Source organism: Diceros bicornis, chromosome 31 (assembly GCF_020826845.1).
Source record: "Diceros bicornis minor isolate mBicDic1 chromosome 31, mDicBic1.mat.cur, whole genome shotgun sequence".
In the NCBI taxonomy this organism is placed as follows: Eukaryota; Metazoa; Chordata; class Mammalia; order Perissodactyla; family Rhinocerotidae; genus Diceros; species Diceros bicornis.
Window position 1 is genome coordinate 6,792,874 of NC_080770.1, and position 17,178 is coordinate 6,810,051.

The following is a 17,178-nucleotide window of genomic DNA, read 5'->3' on the forward strand; positions in this document are numbered from 1 at the left end:
TTCTCCAGAAGTTACACGGAACCTAAGTGAGAAACGTTACAGCAGGGGTTGGCAAACTTTTTCTGTAAAGGGCCGCAGATAGTAAATATTTTAGGGTTTGTGAGCAATAGGGTCTCTGTCACAAGGCTCTACTTTGCCTTTGTTGTGTGAAAGCCATTATAGGCGATAAATGGGCAGGGCTGTGTTCCAATAAAACTTTGTTTACCAGAACAGGAAGCTGGCCAGATTTGGCCCTCAGGCTGTAGTTTGCTAACCCAAGTGCTACAGCATCAGCCCCTTTAAAAAGCAAACACATTCAAGATGAGCACGACAGGAAGCCTAGTGCAGCATTTCTCAAAGTATGTCACATGGTAAACTAATTCTGGGTGATAGTCCTGGACAAAGGGTTCCATGGACAAATAACTTTGGGGAACATTGCATACTGCATTCCTGCATTCCCTCAGAGGTTCACAGTACATATTAACATATAGAAAGCTCTGAAAAACACACCTGTTTAACTTTGACCAAAGAACCCTTTTGTTCCTTCTTAGCCATTATGGTTACTGGGAAATGCACTTGGGGGAAGAGTATCTCACTGTGAATTAGTCCATTGGAATCTCCGTTGACAGTTCTGGATGGGGTTAGTGCACAGAGATAGGGAGGACAGGGAGGGTACGTTCCTAGATACACAGGCCCAGGAGGGGTAGCTGAGCCTCAGGTGGCATGAAAGGGCATCAAGAAACCCAGGGCACACCGGAGAAGGGAAGCCACAGGAGATGCTTCCAAACACTGCCTCAGTGGATCCTGCCCTCCTGTCCTGGTCTTTGGGTGTGGAAATCTGTAGGCCTGGGACCAGCTTTCCCAAAGTTGCAGACCCAAACCTATAGCCGCCAACCCCTACTGCTGATCCTATTTATGGGTTTGGGGAATGTATTAATAATGATAACTACTGTTCCTCCGTGCTTTGCCGATCACACAGTGCTTTTCACATTCATTCGGCTGAGAATCAGTTGAATGTAACTTGCCCCTGAAGGGGTGGAGTCACGACTTAAACCTTTGCCCTGAGGCCCTGGCTGCGGTGGGGGCCCCTGCTCCGCGCCAAGCCTCTGTGCAGTCAGAGGCCCCTGGTCCCGTCCCAGCAAACTCAAGTTGCATTGAGAACCAACTGTTTGCTGAGTATCATGCTCAGGTGCTTTAAGGATATTATTTCATTTAATCCTCATAACAATCTTGGAAAGAAAAAGGCATTGTTACCTCTGGGGAAATTGGACTCTAGGATAATGGGGCGAAAATCAATTCTCTAAATTACCGAGGATCTTTGTAGACATTTTAGTGTTGTGCCTGCTCTAGATCCAGAGGCCGTCAGACAAATACTTTAAATCCAGGCTGGGATGACTTGCCACAGCCCTTGTGTTACCCAGGCAGGGGCAGGGCGGGGCAGGGGGGGCCCCACCCCCTACATGCCTGATATCTTCTCCATTTGCTATGACATTACAGGGATGGCTCGTTCATTTGCATACTCAAATATATATTTATTAGTTATTTAACATTAATCCCGTTATATGTTAACAGAAATAATATGTTTTTATGAAAAAGAACTGTTTTCCAAAACAAACAAATGTAGTGAAGAGTAGCCATTTTACTCTTTAGCAAATCTAACGTCTGGCTTGCTAGGAGAAGCTGGATTCTCCTGTCTGTTTCTGCGTGCATCTGCTGCAATATCACACATCATGTAGCCTCTGGAAAACACTCTACTCAGGAGAGAGTGCGGTAGAAAAGGCCAATAACATCTTAGCAGTATTGTGAAAGTAGTTTTGACACCGTGAAACCTCAGGAGGGGTCTGGGGGACCCTATTTGTACTTTTTTTTAAGTAGAGGAAGGGGCAGAGATGGGGGTGAAGGCAGAAGTGAGGGTGGTGGGAGGGGCAGTGGGCCATGTTGCGTCAGGGGGCTGGGCAGTTGCTGGGCAGGAGCAGTAGAGTGGGGGAAGGGATGGTTGGCCAGAGATGCATGTTTGCTCATAAAATGGCAAGGGCAAGGCCAGAGGTTAAACTACAACTTGAAATGATCAGTAATTCTGCAACTTGGTCATCTGGCTGCTGGGCAAGCACACTGGCTTTTGGTGATCTGGCCGATCTAGGGGGAAGCTGAGACCCACAGAGCTGAAGCCAAGCGCCCAAGGCTCACAGGTGCTGGGGGACTGGAGTTGAGCCCAGGTCTTTCTGACGCCACTGAGCCTGCAACCCCACCCCTCTTGGCCTTGGGGTCTCTATGTCTGACCCACCTTGTCTTCATACTATACTTTACCAAACATTTTTCTTTATACTGACTCACTTTTTAAATTTATTTTAAGAGGCAATTATAATCGTGTTGTTGACGCAAATAATCACTTACCAATCTATAGATAAGAAGATATTGAATTGAGCCCAGGACTAGTCCAGAAGCACTCCCTCCCACAGGGAAGAGCGCTCCGGGGAAGCGTGGTTTACAGCAGGGTTATATACCATCTCAGGACAAAGAACACACATCAAGCATGACAGGAATACAATTGTTTTTCTCCCAAAGTCACAAGGAAATGTTTTGCCGAAGTTTAGCACATACACAGCAGGTCAACTTGACTTTAGTTCTCTGGGAAGAAAAGCTTATCTTCAAACAAGTGCTGGGATGGGTGCCAGAGAGAGGGAGACATTCATCCTATCTTTGAAGAGTGCGTTCTTCGCTTTGGGAAGGTGTTTGGAGCAGGTGGACAAAGCCTGGGCCATAAGCCAGGCTGCTCTGGGAAAAACAAGTTTTAGGCCGAATCAGATTTAAACCAGAACGGCTCCCCCTTATACCTCAATATGTGAAAACCTATTATTATTCTTATTATTTTCATCAATGTTAGCTAATGCCTATATAGTGATTATTAAGTGCCGGGCTCTGCTCTAAACACGTTTAGTGCAGTAATTCATTTAGTCCTCAAAGCAATGCAGTGATGTAGGACTATTATTTCAAGGTCCAGATGAAGAAACTGAGGCACAGAGTGGTTATGTAACTTGCCCAAGGTCACACAGCTAGGAACAGGGCAGAGTCTGGATTCACACCCAGAGCCCAGACTCCAAGTACACGCTTTGCACTGCTCTACTATTTCTTATTGTAAAATGTGGAAAACAAGTCTGTGCGGTTGAGGCCCCTGGGATGAAGCTGAATATGATCCAGATTTCAGCTTTCATTATTGCCTGTACCCCGAGAAAATCAGGTTTTCTCCCAGCCAACTTGATTCCCAGCAATGACTCAGGCCTATCATCCTTCCTTCAGGTCAAGAGCACATTCACTGAGCCCCTCCTGTGTGCCAGACACTCTGCTTTGGGGAGGGGGGAACCAGAGGAAACCGGAGAGACCCAGTCCCTGTCGCCAAGGAGTTTAAGGTTTAGTGGGGAAGATAATTTCAAAACTATGGCAAGTCAAGGGTACAGTGGGAGCCACAAAAGGGACATTCAACAGAGCCGAGGGTGGTGGTGAGGGAGAGCTTCCTGGAGGAGGCCTCACTCAAGCAGAGTCTAGATTCTAGAAGGTTGAGTAGGAGTTATCAGGCACATGGCGGCAGAGGAGAGGAGGAGAGCAGTCTTATAAGCCCAGCATGAGCAAAATTATGGAAGATGAGCAAGGTGTAAGAACTACAAGCATCTTGGGATCAACCAGCCTTTAAAGTTCCAGAAGGGAGTGAGGCTGGAGGGGGAGGCAGAGCCAGGTCAAGGTTGGGCTTTGTTTTATAGGTGGCGGGAAACCATGTATTCATCAGCAAATACCTACTGGCCACCTGCTCGTGCCAGGCTCTGATCTAGGCGCTGGGGATGCCACAGTGAACAATACAGAGCTCACGTTCTGGTGGGGAGACGCAACAGTCATGCAGGTAAAACAAATGGTATGTGAGATGGTGACAAATGGAACAGGGGAAAAAAAGGGCAATAGAAAGTTCCAAGAGTAGCCATTTAAAATAGGAGATCAGAGGAGGGAGTATTCGAGCAAAGACTGGAAGGAGTGGAAAGAGAGCTGTGTGAAATCTAGAGAAAGAACATTCTAGATAGGAGGTAATGGAAGTGCAAAAACCCTGAGGTGGGCGTGTGCCTGGTGAGTCTGAGGAGGCCAGTGTGCCTGGAGTGGAGCAAACCAGGTGGAGAATGCTCGGGAACTAGGTCAGATAGATAGTGGGGTTTTAACAGCCCTTAGTCAGAGAAGTGACATTTGGCTGCACCGTGGGTGATGGTTAGGAGGCTGCGGGCTGGAGGTAAGCAGACCAGGGCAGACGGTGCCACAGTGGGAGCAGGGCCTCTGTAGCCGGATGATGAGCAGGGATGGAGTGTTGCAGAGGCAAATTTGGCAGCATTTCCCGATGACTGGGGTGGAGAATGAGGGCAGAGAGTCAAGGAGGCCTCCTGGGTGTCTGGCTTGAGCCTCTGGTGGAACTTTTCATGAAATGGGAGGATGGAGGGTTTGGTGGGAGTACAGTGGGACGGGGTGGCAGAAGATGATGAGTTCAGCCCTGAAAAGGTTAAGTGGAGATCCGGGGCCAACTTTTTTTCTTAGACTCCACAGAAATTCTGCTAAAAGTAGGAATCCTCTTTGAACAGCACGCTTGTACACATATGTCTTGTGTAGCTGCTCTGATATCACAAATCTGTAGTTTTCCAGGCTATTTTTAACTGGAAAGTATCAACCTGGGACCTAAAATAAGAATAGGAATGATTTGTTCAAAATTTTACTAAAGCTATACTTTTTTAAAAAGCTATGAATCAGTAAATACAAAGTTCACCTAATACCACTGAGTTAGGCATTGCTGTGGACTGAATGTTCGTGTCCCCCCAAACTCCTGCATTGAGCCCTAACCCCCAAGGTGATGGTGTTCGGAGGTGGGGCCTTTGGGAGGCGATTATGGTTAGATGAGGTCATGAGAGTAGGGCCTCCGCCTCTGTAAGAAGCAGAAGAGAGGACAGCCGGGTGGCATATTAGTTAAGTTGGTGTGCTCTGCTTCGGCGGCCCGGGGTTCATGGGTTCAGATCCTGGGCATGGACCTACACACCGCTCATCAAGCCATGCTGTGGCGGCATCCCATATACAAAATAGAGGAAGATTGGCACAGACGTTAGCTCAGGGACCATCTTCCTCAAGCCAAAAAGAGGAAGACTGGCAACAGATGTTAGCTCTGGGCCAATCTTCCTCACCAAAAAAAAAAAAAAAGAAGAAGAAGAAAAAGAATCAGAAGGAGACCAGAGACTAGCCGCCCCCCGCCCCCCCCCCGCCCCTGGACCATGTGAGGATATAGCAAGAAGGTGGCTGATGGCACACTCGGAAGAGGGCCTTCAGCAGACACCAAATCTGCCGCACCTTGATCTTGGACTTCCAGGCCTCCAGAACTGTGAGAAATAGATGTTTGTTGTTTAAGCCGCCCAGGCTGTGGTATTTTGTTACAGCAGCCTGAGCAGTCTGGGACAGACATCATCAGGTATATCCCAGCCAGGGAGTCATAAGTCCCAGCTTTCCTACTCATTGTTCTTGTGACCTTGGGCAAGGAACTCCATCTCCTTTTCATTCATTCATTCATCACACATTTGATGAACACTCCCTCTATGGCTGTGCTAGGCACTGAGGCTACATCAATGAGCGAAGCTGACATGGTTTCTGCCCTCAAGGAGCTCCTATTCGGGTGAATAGAGACCACACATAGAGGTGGAAGTAAAGGGGCAGAGAGGCATGGGGAGGCCTGTGGGTCACCCACGACCTGGAGCCTCAGGGACATCCCTTCCTGCCCCGAGAGGCTCAGCAGAGTGTAGGTTCTGTCTGAGCCCAACCAAGCCCTGTGATCTGGGCTTTCTGTGCCTCGTTTCATTTCACTCCCATCCCATCCCTGTGAGACATCATTATGCTCACTCTGCAGATGAGGAAGTGCTCAGAGAAGCAGAGCGATCTGCTGAAGGTCTTATAGTTAACAAGTGATAGATAAAAAATTTAAAACTTGTGCTTCCATGGACATCATAGAGAAAGTGAAAGACAGCCCACAGGATGGGAGAAAATATTTGCAAATCATATCTCTCATAAGGGAATTGTATCTAGAATATATAAAAAACTCTTACAACTCAATCATAAAAAGATGAATAACCCAATTTTTTAAAAGGCAAAGGATTTGAGATGACATTTCTCCAAAGAAGATATATAAATGGCCACCAAGCACATAAAAAGATGCTCAATGTCATTATTCATTAGAGAAATGCAAATCAAAACCTCAATGAGTTACCCCTTCACACGCACTAGGATGGCTATAATAATGATAATAAAAGGACAGTAACAAATGTTGGCAAAGATGTGGAGAAACTGAAACCCTCATACGCTACTGGTGGGAATGTAAAGTGGTACAGCCATCTTAGAAAATGGTCTGGCAGTTCCTCAAAGAGTTAAACGTGGAGCTACCATATGACCCAGCAATTCCAACCTCTAGGATAGACCCAAGAGAAACGAAAACTTATGTCCTCACGAAAATTTGCACCTGAATGTTCAGAGCAGTGTTATTCATAATAGCCCAAAGTGGAAATAATCTAAATGTCCATCAACTGATGAATGGATATAAGAACTGTGTTATCTCCATGTAATGGAATATTACTCAGCCATAAAAAGGAATGAAGCACTGGTACACACTACAACATGAATGAACCTTGAAAACATGCTAAGTGGAAGAAGCCAGAGTCATATGATCACATATCATATGACTCCATTTATATGGAATGTGCAGAATAGGCAAATCCATAGAGAGAGAAAGTAGATTAGTAGTTGCCATGCGCTGGGGGCAGTTGGGGGGAAATGGGGAGTGACTGCTAATGGTTTATTTGGGGGATGATTAAAATGTTCTAAAATGGATTGTGGGGATGGTTATACAACTCTGGTAATATACTAAAAGCCATTGTTTATATATTTTAAATCTTATACTTTAAATGAATGACTTGTGTGGTATGTGAATTATATCCCAATAAAGCTGTTACATAAAAACACGTGGTAGAGACTAGGTGACTCCAGAGCCTGTGTCTTTCTGCTACCATGTGGGGAGGGAAGAAAAAGGCACCACAAGGTTCTTTTTGACATTGGTGCCCCATCGGCTGTACAGAGAGCCCCCACTGCCTCCCCCTACCATTAAAGTCTTCTGTCCTCCAGGCTCCTAATTTGTGTCAGCCCTGAACCCTGAACTCAGCTAAGAGACTAGAGTGCAGCCTGGGAGGGAAGAAAGAAGAAAAACCAGCTCTATCGAGCACCTACCATACGTCAGGCAAGTCACTGTGCCAGGTAGGAGGTTTCCCACAATCCTCTATTTAATGCTCTCAAGGACCCCCTATCTATGGGCTCCTGTCCTTTTCACGGGGCCAACCTGCCTTGAGGGTAGGTGACCTGAGCCTTACTTCTAGGTCTGCCATTTAGGACCTGGGGTAAATCCCTTCTCTTGGTTTACATCTGTCAGTGGAGGGGGTGGCTGTGGACCATCTCAAAGGTCCGTTCCAGCTCAGACCTGCTGGATCTCCGTGAACAATTCAATGAAAGCTACTCACGAAAGAGTGAAGGATTCAGGATGTAATAACAACTAATGTTTTGAAGGGTTTACTACACGCAGGGCCCTGTTCTGAGGGGTTGCAGGCATTAACTCCTTTACTTTTCACAATAACCTGCATAAGGACCAACATCCGTGGTCGGGAGCCTCCCTGGTCCCAGTGTAGACAGCATGCTGCAGGGGAAGGAACACAGACTTTGAGGGAGATTCCCTGTAGACCTTAGATGACTTAGTCAATCTCTCAGAGTCTCAGAGGCCACGAGCTCAGGGGAATGAGGCTCTGGTGACTAAGGAGCGCTCCCCAAAGCACGGGCCTGGCTCAGGTGTTGTTTGGAGATCTGTCCATTTATAGTGAGACACCTGCTGGGGACCAAGATTTGGCGCCTGGGGAAGGAGACCACTGCCTGGAGTTTGGAACCAGCCTGGGGAATAGGGCAGCAGGTGAGGAGGCTGGCACTGAGGCATACCTTGGGAGTACAAGGGAACCCAGCCCCCGACACTCTGGACCAGAACTTGGGGATGAGTGTGCACTGTGCTAATCCCCACAGACGGAGGCCAGGGGAGGGGGCCTTGCAAGCTGCTCTCTGACTACCATGGCCCATGGGTCTGTGTTCCCCCACCCCAGGAGGGTCTGCGTGCCACCCCACCCCACCACCTTTGGACGCCTGTAACTTGGCCTGTGACCGTTTCCCGCCATACCACAGGACACTGGGTTTCCTTGGACAAACTTAGATTTCTCAAAACTCTCGCATCACAGGCTCGCCTACCCCACCCCACAAATGGTGGTATTGGCCTGGGCTTGGGTCTAGTTTCAGGTTTTAAATTGCTACACCTCATCTGACCAAACTCCCCAAAATAACAACTTGGCGGCTGGGTAAGGCAGAGATTTAAGTGGGTTCCACTGAGGGAGTTCTTAAGATGTCAGCCTCTCCTACTTCTAGGCCTGAAAGACCTGGATCACCTGGAGATGATTAAATTAAAAGATTAAAAGATAATTCCTGTGCAGGGTGTAGTACAGGACATGAAGTAAGCACTGGCTGTGCGTTATTATTATTGTTGTTGTTATTATTGAATGACTCCTCTGAGCTACGCCACAGTGAGGTGAGTTGGGTCATTCCGGGATTAGGGTGTAACAAGAATTTTGCAGGGCTCTCTAAAGCTGCTGTACCCTGATATCTTGGCCGCAAAGCAGTGAGGAAATGAATCAATTTATGCATGAAGCTCTGGAGCCCTTGGGGGTGGGGGTGGGGAAGGTCAGTACCCTAACTTTTGTCCTAATGATTCAGCTGGGGAGACCAGGAGGTGGACTAGAGCTGCTCACTCAAGGCCAAGAGTTGGCCCCTGGGATAAATTCCTCTCCAGGAAAGGAGTTTGGGCTTGAGATCTGTGGTGCAGAATCTCCATCCATGCATCCATGCATCCATGCATCCATCCATGCATCCATGCATCCATGCATGCATCCATCCATCCAATCATTCAAGAAATATTAGGGCAAGCACACTAAGGAGCAAGGCAGGGTCATTTTTTGACCCTTTTTGGTCTCAGTCCCTCAAACTTTTGGGGGACCCACCCCATTTCTTATCAATCTGATTAAATGCACCTATGCCCCACATTAAATAATATTTTGCTGTAAAATTTTTTGAAAAGAATTTTGTAGTTTTGCTTTTCAAATTATCTGACTTCACATAACTTATTTAAATTATGATTTGCTGTCATGTTTTGTGTGTGTGTGTGTGTGTGTGTGTGTGTGTGAGGAAGACCAGCCCTGAGCTAACATCCATGCCAATCCTCCTCTTTTCGCTGAGGAAGACTGGCCTTGGGCTAACATCTGTGCCCATCTTCCTCTACTTTATATGGGACGCCGCCACAGCATGGCTTGACAAGCTATGCGTCGGTGCGCACCCGGGATCTGAACCCCGGGCCGCCGCAGCGGAGCACACGCACTTAACTGCTACGCTACCCGGCCGGCCCTGCTGTCATGTTTTTAAGCAATCATCCTGTATACTTTAGACGGTCTTAGGTTGAGAAATTCTAACTCAAATCCTTCTCAGTTGTACCCAAATTTTTATGAATATTCAATTTAACAATAAAGTCAACAAAATGACTTTATTCTATAGGCATTTAATTAAAAAATAGCAATTTCTATTTTTAAAAAATTTTGGACTCAATAAAATTTTTTTCCAGTCTCCAACGTTTTCATAGCCCCTAGAAAGCTCAGAGGCCTCTGATGTCTCATGGAGAAAATGGCCCCGAAGGTCAAACATATGAGGGATAGAAACAGATGGGAAAGGGGCTGGCCTGGTGGCGCAAGCGGTTAAGTGTGCGTGCTCTGCTGCGGCGGCCCGGGGCTCGCCAGTTTGGATCCCGGGCGTGCACCGACGCACCGCTTGTCAAGCCATGCTGTGGCCGTGTCCCATATAAAGTAGAGGAAGATGGGCACGGATGTTAGCTCAGGGCCAGTCTTCCTCAGCAAAAAAAGAGGAGGATTGGCAGATGTTAGCTCAAGGCTGATCTTCCTCACAAAAAAAAAAAAAAAAAGAAACAGATGGGAAAAACAAGGCAGTCAAGGTCCTGCTCTCAGAGGTTTAGAGTCCAGCAGGAATAAGCAAAATAAGGACATGGTCTGATAAACGCTGAAGGATATAAAGTGTTCTGAGATAGAGGGAGGGGGGCTCCTTTAGATAAGGTGGTTCTTACTCTGAAGAAATAGCATTTAGGCTGAGACTGGACAGCTGGGAAGGAACCTGACCCCTACAGAGCAGGGGAAGTCTCTCCAGGCAGAGGGAACAGCCAGTGCAAAGGCCGTGAAATAGGAAAACGCTTAGCTTGTGGACAGGAAGGAGTCACTGTGGCAGGGGCATAGTGAGGGGCGGTGAGAGGGCATGAGATGAGTTCAGACAGGAGGGCAGGGACCAGATCACGCCCAGCCTCACAGGCCATGATAAGGAGTTTGGATTTTATTCGAAGTGCAGGGTGTCACTTAGGTTGGGCTCCCCGGGGAGCAGATTCTGAGATGGGGATCGGCAGGTGGGAGGTCTGTTAGGGAGTACTCTCAGGATCAACACCAGGGAAGAGAAGGGAAGGAGGCAAGTGGGAGGTCTGTTAGGGAGTACTCTCAGGATCAACACCAGGGAAGAGAAGGGAAGGAGGCAAGAATGGGCAGAGGGAGAAGTTCAGCTGCCATGTAGTCTCAATGGGGGCCTCCCCTGACCCAGCAGGGAGTTCTGAAGCTGGGATGACCCTTCAGATTTGTCGTTAGATGCAGCTGCCTGGGGGATGGGGCATGACTCTTTAGCCGAGGCAACCTCCGAGGGGCTGGCAGCACTCCCAGTAGCTGGGCACCAAATCCATTCCTGAAGGAGAATCTGGTCTGAGCATCACAGCCCACACCTGTCCAGTTTATGTTTAAGGAGGTCCCTCTGGCTGCTGCTTGGAGAGGGAATTATTGGAGGCAAGAGTGGATCCAGTCAGGGAAGCAATGATGGTGTGGCCATGAACCGTGGCCTTGGGAATAGAGATAAGTGGACAAATTTGGGAGATATTGGGACCTGGGATCCAGCACACCTGAAGACGGGTTGGATGTGGGACGTGAAGAGAAGGGAAGAATCAAGGACATTTCAGGTCTCTGGACTGAACAGCTGGGGGAACAGTGATGCCATATGCTGAGCTGGGGGATTCCTGAAGTGTGCTGGGGATGAAAATGATATGTTAAGTTTGAGATCCAAGAGTTGATGTCAAATAGGTGGTATAAGCTCAGAGGCCAGATCTCTGCTTTAATTTTGAGCTGCATCTAGAGGATGTACATTAGGGCTGATTTTCGTCCACTGATGCCGGACTCTTCTCTGGCCCTGCCTCCCTGGCCCGGTGGTTGTGCTTTGGAGGGCAGTGTCTGCGTGAGAGGTGAGAGGGCACAGACAGCGCACCCCTCAACTTTTGCCAGGGCTTGCGACGCCCAGAATGTCCAGGACCAAACTCAATAGCGCCACTGTGTGGCGGTGAGAAGTCATAACCGCAGTGGAGTCCCAGACTCCATCCCCTGCGTCGTGGGGAAAGAGGTCAGACCACAGCCAGTGCCCTTAGAAACCACTTTCCATGGTGTGCTCTTTTGAACTAAATAAATCACTGAAGATTCTGGACAACTTAGAGGTGGGAGGGAGAGGAAGAGCCTCAAAAGAAAGAGACAGCTAGGCAATGGAGTTTCAGGAATTATTTAAGAAAGATAAAAGGGTGTTACTGTACCCGTGCCAAAAAGGAATCAATTATGACAGCTACCGTTCAGTGAGCAGATATGAGAGGCTGTGTGAGCTCGTGCAGTCCACAAGGAAGCTGAGGTTCAGAGACGTCACATAGCGGTAGATGGTGGTGGAGTTAGGATGGAAACCGGGTTAGCCTACCAGTGGATCTCACGCCATTTAACAACAAATATTTTACAATGCCCTCTTTACATCCCCAGCATCTAGATTGTGGCTGATGCACAGTATGCACTTGGTCAATATTTGTTAAACGAATGAAATGAAATTCATAGATAATATCCTACCTACCCACATAATTTTAAAAATCAAGGGAAAATAAAAGGAAAGTAATTTGTGCCAAAGAAATCTGCATCTCCACACGTACATGCTGGGTCAGGATCACACTAGAAGAGACGATGAAGTGATCACTGTGAACTGGGACCGCTCCAAATACAGACTGACAGGCATGTTGCCTTCAGAGACTCAGCCTTCTGAAATGGTGAATGCCCTCTGTAAAGATCTCAGCTCATGCAAGGAAAATTATCCCCTTGATTTACACTTCAATAGCATTCCTGGGAAATTCAGTGTATACTAAAACTGTGCACGTAATATTATGTGTTTACATATAACCGAGTTAGGGTTCTTGGTGCAGATAATTATAAACAGGTTTTTCCACTTGCATAAATGACGAGTAGGACATTAGAAAGTTATGCAGGACGTGGAACAATTCTCGGTGATATGGGACTGTCCCAAATATTGACGGATGTCTAGCATCTCTGGTCCCTGTCTGCTAAGGACCAAAAGAGCCCCTATCAATGATAACCACAAATGCCCCTACAAATTTCAAATCCAAATTTCCAGGGACAGTAGCTCTCCCTTTGAGACCTTCAGTGCATGTAGTTAAAGCCCAGCCACCTAAGCTTTGTTTTATCGGCCTTCTCTTCTTTTGGGGCCCTGCAAAGACCTGGGCTTCCACATCCTCACTTCGCCCCTCCCTTTAGGACTCTCTCTGCAAGGTTTTTTTTTTTTTTTTTTTTTTTTTTTTTGCTAGAAGGTTAGAACTGATGTGATAAATGAGGTACATTTCTTTTTTTTTTTTTTTTTTTTTGGTACATTTCTATCCTCTTCCTATTTCTACAAAATGCTCAGAGAGGTGAAGTAACTTGCTCATAGTCACACAGCCAATTTGAAGTGGCAGAATCAGAATGACAACCAAGGTCAGTCAGTCTGACTCTAAAGCCTGTGATTTTGCCATCTTTTCTAATTCCTCCTCACTGTCTCCCATCTCCCAGTTCCAGAATAAGATTTCTGTTATCTTGGGGAACCAAGGCTTAGAAACTGAAGTATCTCACTTACCGGGTAAAATTTTTATAAGTTGTCCACCATTCTCAAAAGTCAGGAGGTGAGTCGTAGGAGTCTGGAATGGATTCAGACCATACAGTTGTTAACTGTCACTCTCATAAATCAGGTGAACATTCCCAGAAGGAAACTCGGCTGTTTGCCCCAGCTTGTCCTAGAAGGATCACTTCCATCTGGCCATGTCTTGGATTTTGGGCCATCCCCTAGAAGTTTTCATTGCTGGGCAGCATTTGCCTCAGTGTAAATGGCACAGACCCTCTCAAACCCTAGTAGCAGAAGAGGGTGAAATCAACTCGTTACCCTGGGACCTGGGGATGAGCTGCAAGCAACCGTCATTTCATTGAAAGCTCAGGTCTTGAAAGAAGTCTCACAAATTTTGCACACTATCCCAAATATTTTGCAGGCCTGTGCCAATAGAAAATAAATTTAAAATAAACTTCACCCCAGTGTAGAAATTGACGTATAAGGGCACACTTTTCAAACACAAGTGCTGATAAGATTCACCTACATATTCCAAGTTCCTCACCTTGGAACCTAGACCTCCCGAAGCAGAAGCGGAGACCGTGCATTGTCATCCCCTCCCACCCCTCACCCCCCACCCCCCGCCACTGGGAGACTGATCTGTTTAGTCCACTGAGCGCTTGGAGGAACAATGCTCTGTTTATCTTCTGGCTTTAAATGGCATGCCTCGTGTACCCTCCGGGTCTGCAGAATCTTTATAGGTGTTACAACTGGATTCAAATCCTGCTTCTATCATTGACCATTTCTGCAACTTGGACAAGTTACTGAATCTCTGTTGCTTTAGTTTCCTCCGTTGCATCACACTCGTCTCATGGGGTTGTTGTGAGGTTAAATGGGCTGATAAATGTACATGCTGAGAATACTGAGTGCCTAGCATGTAGTTAGTGCTATTAAACGTTGGCCATTAATATTGCTGTGGTTAATATTTTTATGTGCCAGGCACTTTTCTGGGGAGCACCAGTTGCAGACAGACACTAAGGCAGCCCCGATGATTCTCACCTCCTGATATTCACATCTCTGGGTAATCCCCTCCCCTTGAGTGTGGGAGGGACCTGTGATTGCTTCTAACCAATAGATTACAGCAGAGGTGATCGATATGTATGATTACGTGTATGTAATTATATTACACGAGATTGTAATATCCTCGATTTCCCTTTCTGGCTTTGAGGAAGCAGGTGGCCATGTTGGGAAGGCCCATGTGGCAAAGAACTGAGGCCCCAGTCTGGCAGCCCACCAGGAACTGAATCTGCCAACAACCACGTCAGCTTGGAAGCAGATTCTTCCCCAGGCCAGCCTCTGATGAGACTGCAGCCCTGGCCAGCACCTTGATGGCTAAGCTGTGCCCTGACTCCTGACCCATAGAAACTGATTTAATAGATGTGTTGTTTTAAGCCATTCATTTCATGGTAATGTTTTACACAGCAATAGATAATTAATACACCACCCCTCACCTTTCAAGCTCTTTGTTCCTGCCATTCTCCTCTCTCTCTCCTGAATCATCAACATCTCCCTTTCTATTTGGTCATTCCCATCAACCCATAAGCATCTAGTGTCTCCCTCTTAAAAACACTCTTTAGATGCCCATGCCCCCTAGTTATCACCTTGTTTCTCTACTCTCCTCCAGGGCAAAACTTCTGGAAATCTTTGTCTCCAGTCATTGTCCGCATTTCTCACATTCTCTCCTCAACCCAACACTCTTTTTTTTTTTTTTTTTTTTGTGAGCAAGATCAGCCCTGAGCTAACATCCATGCCAATCCTCCTCTTTTTTTTTTTGGCCGAGGAAGACTGGCCCTGAGCTAACATCTGTGCCCATCTTCCTCCACTTTATATGGGACGCCTGCCACAGCATGGCCTGACAAGCAGTGCATCGGTGCACACCCGGGATCCGAACCTGGGCCACCAGCAGCGGAGCGTGCGAACTTAACCGCTACACCACGGGGCCGGCCCCAACCCAACACTCTTAATGAGGTCCCCGATGACATACATGTTGCCCAATCCAAAGGCCACCTCTCTCTCCTCATCTTACTTGCCCTCCCCATGGCATCTGACACAGCCAGCCTCTCCTGTTTCTTGAGATACACTCTCTTCTTCCACTTTCTTGGCATCACCCTCTCTGAGTCCTCCTCTTCACTCAATGTCCATTTCTTCCCAGTCTCCTCTGCTGCCTCCCCTTTTTCAGCTCAGCTTCTGAATGTTAGCATGCCCCTGGTTTCAGTTTCCTTATTTGTAATTGTACAATTTCTCTCTCGAAGGTTGTTGTGAGAATTGCCCGAGGTAATACGTGTGGCTTAAAAAAAGATTTCTCCTCCCAACTCCATTAATTATAATTATGCTCTCTTGCCTCACTCTGGTGAGAAGATGAACCACCCTTTTCCCCAGACACTTGTCAGGTGGGAACAGACTTTGGGAAAGATGACTGTTTCCCACAAAGGCCAAATATGACACTCACGTGGATCTCTGGAAACCTGGATCTAAGAAAACCCCTAGTCCTGCTGCCTCTGCTGGGGCCTTAGGAATTCCTGTTTTTAATTCATTCATAATTAACTTATTTAATTCATTTAGATCTTTAAGGAGACGAAGTGTATGAGGGTGGGTATGTAGCTTTCCACAGACACAGGGAGGGGTCCTGGGTCAATGACGGCAGGCTTTCTGAGATTCTTCTTCCAGGACCATGAGGGCCATAGTCACAGGCTCCTTCCTTCTGGAAAGTGAAGCTACGCATTAAACAACAGTTGAGGGCCGGCCCCATGGCTTAGCGGTTAAGTGCACGCGCTCCGCTACTGGCGGCCTGGGTTCGGATCCCAGGCGTGCACCGACGCACCACCTCTCCCGCCATGCTGAGGCCGCGTCCCACATACAGCAACTAGAAGGATGTGCAACTATGACATACAACTATCTACTGGGGCTTTGGGGGAAAAGAAAAGGAGGAGGATTTGCAATAGATGTTAGCTCAGAGCCGGTCTTCCTCAGCAAAAAGAGGAGGATTAGCAAGGATGTTAGCTCAGGGCTGATCTTCCTCACAAAAAAAAAAAAAAACAGTTGAGTGACATCACGCCCACTTCAGAGAATGCCAAGGGAGTCACTAATTCATTCAACAAACAGTTATTAAGCAGGTATAAGTGGGCCAGGCACTGTGCTAGGCGCTGAGGAAACAGCAATGAGCAGAACAACAAGGTCTCTGCCCTAATGGGCTCCAGGCCCAGTGGAGGACACCCACACATGAACAGGAAATTGCAGTCCAGCGTGAGAGAAAGTTCCTGGGGCTAGAAGTCTAGGAGTATGCAGGCAGCGGCATCGAGCTCAGACAGGGACAGTGGGGATGGGTCAGGGCCGCCTTCCTGAGGTAGTGACCTCTAAACTGAGAGCTGGAAGGTGTCTGGGAGTTAGGCAAGCGAAAAACAGTGTGAAGGTTCTGAGGAGTGCAAGGGCTTGAACTTCTGAGGAGATGCACAAGGAGTCAGCTGGAGAGTCAGATGCACAGCATGGGGAGAGGACCGAGTTGAGACTGGACCTTGGGGGGCCGTAGAAGCCCCGTTGAGGACTTGGGACTGTCTCCTCTAAGAGAGACAAAGGGAGCCTCAAAGAGCTTAGACTGGGGAGAGCACCAGCAGGCAGAGGTCGGCATCTGCTGGACCTCCTCAAACCTCCCCTCCCCGACCTCAGCCAGGAGCTCAGAGATAGCCCTGGTCTGGCTCCAGCACTAATTTCTGAGTAATTGGAAAGTCATTTCACCTTTTCAGACCTCTGACTTGTAAGAAGTCATGTTTGGACTAATATCAGTTCTCCGCACTGTCCAAGCCCAAACTAACCCTCCACCCTCAGCTGTGATTTCCCCGATTCCCTGAAACTCTCTCTCCCGTTTCCTCTCCCCCAGCTGCAAACATCATGGAGCAAAACGTCTTTCTCTCCGTCTCACCAGACTGTGAGCTCTGAGCAGGCAGCACTGTGCCTCAGGCATTTGTTCGTGCCTCTTCTTGCTAGGCCCTGGAACACAGCCGTGAACGCTGGAAGGAGAAAAAC